The following is a 5889-nucleotide window of genomic DNA, read 5'->3' as shown; positions in this document are numbered from 1 at the left end:
ATATTATGTATATAAATTATATATTTAATGGTTACATATAAAATTATGTATAATTTTCATATGTATTCATTTATTCTTCTATATGTGTATTTTCTATATATATAAAATTTATTCCTATAGGTATATAATCTTATTTTATTATTTTTTATGAGAAGGGGGTCTTGCTATGTATGTATATAAAGGAATATTATGAGGAACTCTGTCACCCATCCTGGAGTGCAGTGGCACAACCATAGCTCACTGCAACCTCAAACTCCCAGACTCAAGCAATCCTCCCACCTCAGCCTCCTGAGTAGCTGGGACTATAGGTGTACACCACAATACCTAGCCAATTTTGAAACTTTTTGGGAGATGGAGTCTCACTATGTGGCCTAGGCTGGTCTTTAACTCCTGAGCTAAAGCAACCTTCCCGCCTTGGCCTCTTGAAGTACTGGATTATAGGCATGAGTCACTGTGTCTGACCATAATATTTATCATTTTAACACTCATGGGAATAGAAATGATGGCCCATTTTTCAGTCCTGATATTAGTAATTGGTGTCTTCTCTCTTTTGTCTTAGTTCACCTGGTTAGGAGTTCATCAGTTGTGTTGATGACTGCAAGAGCAGACTTTTGATTTTGTTGAGTTTCTCTATTGTTTTCCTGTTTTCAATTGTATTGATTTCTGCTCTGATTTTATTATTTCTTTGCTTCTGCTTACTTTGTAATTAATTTGCTCTTTTTAATATAGTTTTCTAAGTGGAAGCTTAGATTATTGACTTTAGATTTTTCTTCTTTTCTAGTATATGCATTTAGTGCTATCCATTTTCCTCTAGGCACTGCTTTTGCTGCATCTCACAAATTTGATGGGTTGTATTTTCATTTTCATTTAGTTAAAAATATTTTGTATTTCTCTTGAGACTTTTCCTTTGACCCATGTGTTATTTAGAAGTGCATTGTTTAATCTCTAAATATTTTGAGATTTTCCCACAATCTTTCTCTTACTGATTTCTAATTTAATTCCATTGTGGTCTGAGAGCAGACGTTGTATGATTTCTATTCTTTTAAATTTGTTAAGGTGTGTTTTATGGCCCAGGATGTGGTCTATCTTGGTGAAAGTTCAGTGTGAACTCTATAAGAATGTGTATTCTGCTGTTGTTGGATTAAGCTGTCTATAGATGTTAATTATATACAGTTGTATGGTAGTACTCTTCAATTATATTCTGCCTGCTGGATCTGCCATTTATGGACAAAGGGGTGTTGAAGTCTCCAACTACAATAATGAATTTGTCTGTTTCTCCTTGCAGTTCTATCAACTTTTGCCTCATAGATTTTCACACTCTATTGCTGGGCACTTTATTACTATGTAATGCCCCTCTTTATCTCTAGTAATTTTCCTTATTCTGAAATCTATTTTGTCTGAAATTAATATAACTATTCCAGCTATATTTTGATTAATGTTAGCATGGTATAACTTTCTGCATCTCTACTTTTACTCTGTGTTTTCACATTTAAAGTGAGTTTCATGTAGACAACATATAGTTGGTTCTTCTTTTTTTATCCCATCTTGTTCTTTTACTGGTGCATTTAAACTATCCACATTTAAAGTGGTTATTAATATAGTTGGATCAATACCTACCATATTTGTAACTTGATCTTCCCTTTCTTATTTGTTTTGCTTTTGTCTTCCACTCCTAGTCTTCTCTAGTTTTAAACATTTTATATGATTTAATTTTCTTTCACTCTTAGCATATCAAAATTTTTCTGTAGTGATTGTCCTAGAGTTTGGAGTATACATTTATGAGTAATCCCAGCCCACTTTCAAATAGCACTATACTACTTCACGGGTAGTGCAGTTACCTTATAACAGATTATTCCCAATTCTTTCCTCCCATTTCTTATAACATTGCTGTCATTCATTTCCCTTATCCACAAGCAATAATCATGAATGACATTGTTGTTATTATTATTTAGAACAAAGGCTGTTATCTTTTAGGTCAACTAATAATAAGAAAAATAAAAGGTATTTTTTTCTTCATTTATTCCTTCTCTTTATTTCTTCATGTAGAGCTGAATTTCTAACCTGTATCATTTGCCTCTCACTGAAAACTTCTTTTAACATTTATTGTAAGGCAGGTCTACTTTTTTGAAAATTAAATGAAATATTATTATACATATAGATTTATAAAAATAAAGCTATTCGCAGTTCTGGGTTTCGGTGTTCATCAAGTTGCCAACACAAAAAATCACTGATGCTTCATGCAGATGTCTAAACTCTATATGCTCAAATTTAAGAGTGATATGAATAATTTACAATTGAAAAAAGTAAAGATATCATGTGCATTGTTGCAAATACTGTGCTGATTTCTGATTATCTCCAGAATTGTAATTTGTAATGAAAAGAAGGCAAGAATATAGATGCTCAGCACCACCGGAAAATACTTCATTATGTAAAATTTTATTGCATTTATGCTATCCAAGAAGGATTTCATTCTTATTAATTAATTTGCCTTTTATCTAAGCATTTTTATCCCTCAAATTCTCTTTGCACTCAAAAGCAGTGTCTGTCACAACCCACGATCCTTCATGTCACTTGGGCATGACAAACACAGAGCAACAGATGTGGGGCTTTTCCCTGGGGTTTGAAAAAGCATTTGTTGTAAAAGCAGCTATTTAGGGCTAGAGGCTTTATTGTACCAGAGTGGGGAACCAGATCTCTAGTGACAGAGACACCCTCATGTCCACATGTTCTTTAGCACATTTATTTTTGCATGTGTTTGTTATATATGGGCCCTCTAAAGAGCTGGACTCAGGGCATAGGTCTTTTTCTCTTACGTTTTCTTAAGAAAAAAAAACACAGCCAAAATTACCTTCATTAACAATAGACCTCCTTTCCAAGAAGAAACGTACACCTTTATATAGTCTGATCATTCGTTTAGAGCATTCATTGTTGATTTAGTGTATCTTACTTTTTTAATGACTTTTCCTGTTTTAACATGCATGAAAAGCATCCATTTCTATGCTCAATCAAATGCTGCTTCTCCAGTTACACAACAAGAAATGATTTCTTTCCTCTTCCTTCTGAACTCCCTTACCATTCATTTGAATCACTTCTGAGGTAATGAACATAGTCTGCCATCTATGATAGTGATTTGGGTGTATCACCTTTCCATTTCCACTCAATTCAGTTAACAAATATTTATTGTGCACAAAACAAAGTACCAACCCCTATGAAGCCAAGGTAAAAAATTTAGATTGTGACTCCTTGAAGACAGGTGGATATGCCTGATGTTTGCATTGCCCAGACTTGCTTGCAGGTGACATCCATACTGTTAAAGACTATGTGCCAGCAAATTCAGTATGCCTGATTTTCAACTGATAAAACTTCAAAAATTTACCTGCTAATTTTGTTTTGAGAGTATAATGTGAAATTTGAAGTGCAGTTGAAAGACATCTGTCTAGCAATTTAATCTAAATAATAACAATAATGATAATAACATAAAATCATTACGATCTCTGTGGTAATCTTTGAACTTTTTCCTCCTAGGATTTCCAGACTATATTACCATCATTTGAGCTCTTCTCGAAGTATGGAAAATTATATTCAAAAGCTGGACAGATTGTATAAAGGTATGACTTTTGCTAAGAAGTACTTCAAAAGTGTATTAAATAACACTTAAAATCAAATGGGGTTGACTTAACTATCAAGCATTTTAAAACCATGCTATAATAATATTTACATGTAATAAGACTCCATAAATTTCTTTCATTCTAATGTAATGGTTTTCAACATTTAAAAGATAATGAATTTTACTTTTCAGATATCTTCTCCAAAGTGAGCCAAAAATACACTAAGGAATAGGACATTAAAAATCTAAAATACTCTTTTTTTTTTTGAGACAGAGTCTTGCTCTGTTGCCCAAGCTAGAGTGCAGTGGCATGATCTTGTCTCACTGCAACCTCCCCCTCCCGGGTTCAAGTGATTCTCCTGCCTCAGCCTCCGGAGTGTCTGGGACTACAGGCAGTGCCACCACGCCTGACTAATTTATGTATTTTTAGTAGAGATGAGGTTTCACCACGTTGGCCAGGCTGGTCTCGAACTCCTGGCCTCAAGTTATCTGCCCTCGGCCTCCCAAAGTGCCAGATTACAGGCGTGAGCCACCATGCCTGGCCCTTAAATACCCTTTATCTTTAACTAATACAATAAATAGTTTTACACAATACAGTGAAAAAATACTGTTGGTGCCCCAAAGCCAAAATACTTCTCAGTGCTGCGATGATACAGTATCATTTCAAATATTATACTGAATAATGTACGTTATTTGAAGTATGAAGTATCTTGCAATACCAAAGAAATAAATACAGAATTCTGATTATCAATGTTTAGAAGATATATAAGAACAAAGATAACCATATAAAACTCAAGAACAAAAAATAAGCTCTCAATGAATATTGTATTCAATTTCTAAGGCATTTTAGAATAGAGCAGTGGTTACAATTGAAATGTGTCTAATAGGAGGTATTGTGACATTTTCGGCCAAATTTAAAGAATGTACAGGGTGAAGACAGCAAAGATCACTGCAATTGAAGGAAAGGGGCAGAAATGAGAAATCATGCTAGTTAGAATCTCCTAGCTATCCTCTCAGACCAAGAAGCAAGGAGAAAGCACCAGGCTGTTAGAAAGAGCACAGGGTAGATTCAAGGCAACGTTCCTTCTATTTTATGTTATTCTTTCTTCTCTACCCACTGAGTGCTTCAACTTGGAAGTTAATATGTTAAATGCAGATACCAATGTCTTACCTTTTAGCTACTCTGAAGGAATACATGAGGGGAAATATGAAATGTTCTGCGCATAGAAAATGTATATATAAGACCAACTGGAATCGCCGTTTCAAAGGTTTATAAAGTATCATTACCCATTGGAGCATTTATCTGGTATTTGAGAGCCAGAGTATGAAGTAATGTAAATAAAATGTCTCATATTTGTGCGTAACTTCAACTTTTAACTCAAAGATTTATCAATTCTGTTTATGATGATGAAAGATTGAAAATAACTTGAACACTCATTAATATGTAAGTTAGCTAAATAATAAAACACGTATAAAGCAGTACTATGCAGACAGTAAAATGTTATAAATCTTTACCCATTAATTTAAAAAAATGCCTACAATATATTTCTAGGAAAAGAATGCTGGATTCAAAATATGCTGTGTAGTCTTATTTCACTTAAATATATATATATGTCTGTGTGTATACATACATATATACATGTGTATATGTATAAAAACACTTGTACACACTTATATTTAATATGTCTATGTATACATTTTATGTTGCAAAATGTTAATGGTGGTTATCTCTGGGTGGTGAGATTATGAGTACTTTTTGTGGGATACTTTCTTTTTATTTCTATTTTTTGATGTTTTAATGCAACCAGATGAAAGCCAAGTATTTAAACAAAACACTCCAGTAGGGACTGTTTGATCTACTCTACCAATTACAAAAACATCTTGACTTTATTCTATTTAATCATAATAATTTAGAGGCAATTATCTTTTTTTCTTGAAGATGAAATAATTACTTGCTAAATTATTTATACAGAAAGACAAAGATGAGTAACAAATGGTGTACATTATTTCTAATTAAAAGAATGTGCAATGCAAAGACACAAATATGTTAATGGATTTTTTTTAATGTTTGCTAACTCTTCTTTTGGATTTTAACAATTTTGTGAATTGACAATATTATAAAACGTCATCTCCTTTTCTTTGATAGGAAATGAATGTCTAGTGTTTAATTTTGGTAAGTGAGGGCAGCAGCCTTAGCTGAGGCTCTCCTAGTAAGATTTAATTTCACCAAATACAACAAAGTGCTTCTGCTCTTTGTGAAAAAAAAAAAAAAAAAAAGGCCG

General features: G+C 33.1%; 1 long non-coding RNA gene across 1 annotated transcript in view; it reads left to right on the top strand.

The window, feature by feature from the left end:
• The first annotated feature begins 3521 nt into the window (after nt 1-3521).
• LOC108528286 (uncharacterized) overlaps nt 3522-5889 on the top strand; it is a 4742-nt gene continuing 2374 nt past the window's right edge. Inside the window, exon 1 of the long non-coding RNA XR_001885090.1 lies at nt 3522-3608. This is a non-coding gene — a long non-coding RNA (uncharacterized LOC108528286). The remainder of the gene's footprint in view (nt 3609-5889) is intronic.

This window comes from Rhinopithecus bieti, unplaced genomic scaffold (genome assembly GCF_001698545.2).
Source record: "Rhinopithecus bieti isolate Rb0 unplaced genomic scaffold, ASM169854v2 scaffold_1673, whole genome shotgun sequence".
Taxonomy (NCBI): domain Eukaryota; kingdom Metazoa; phylum Chordata; class Mammalia; order Primates; family Cercopithecidae; genus Rhinopithecus; species Rhinopithecus bieti.
The sequence above is the reverse complement of the archived record's forward strand: the minus strand, read 5'-3'. Positions and strand labels throughout refer to the sequence as shown.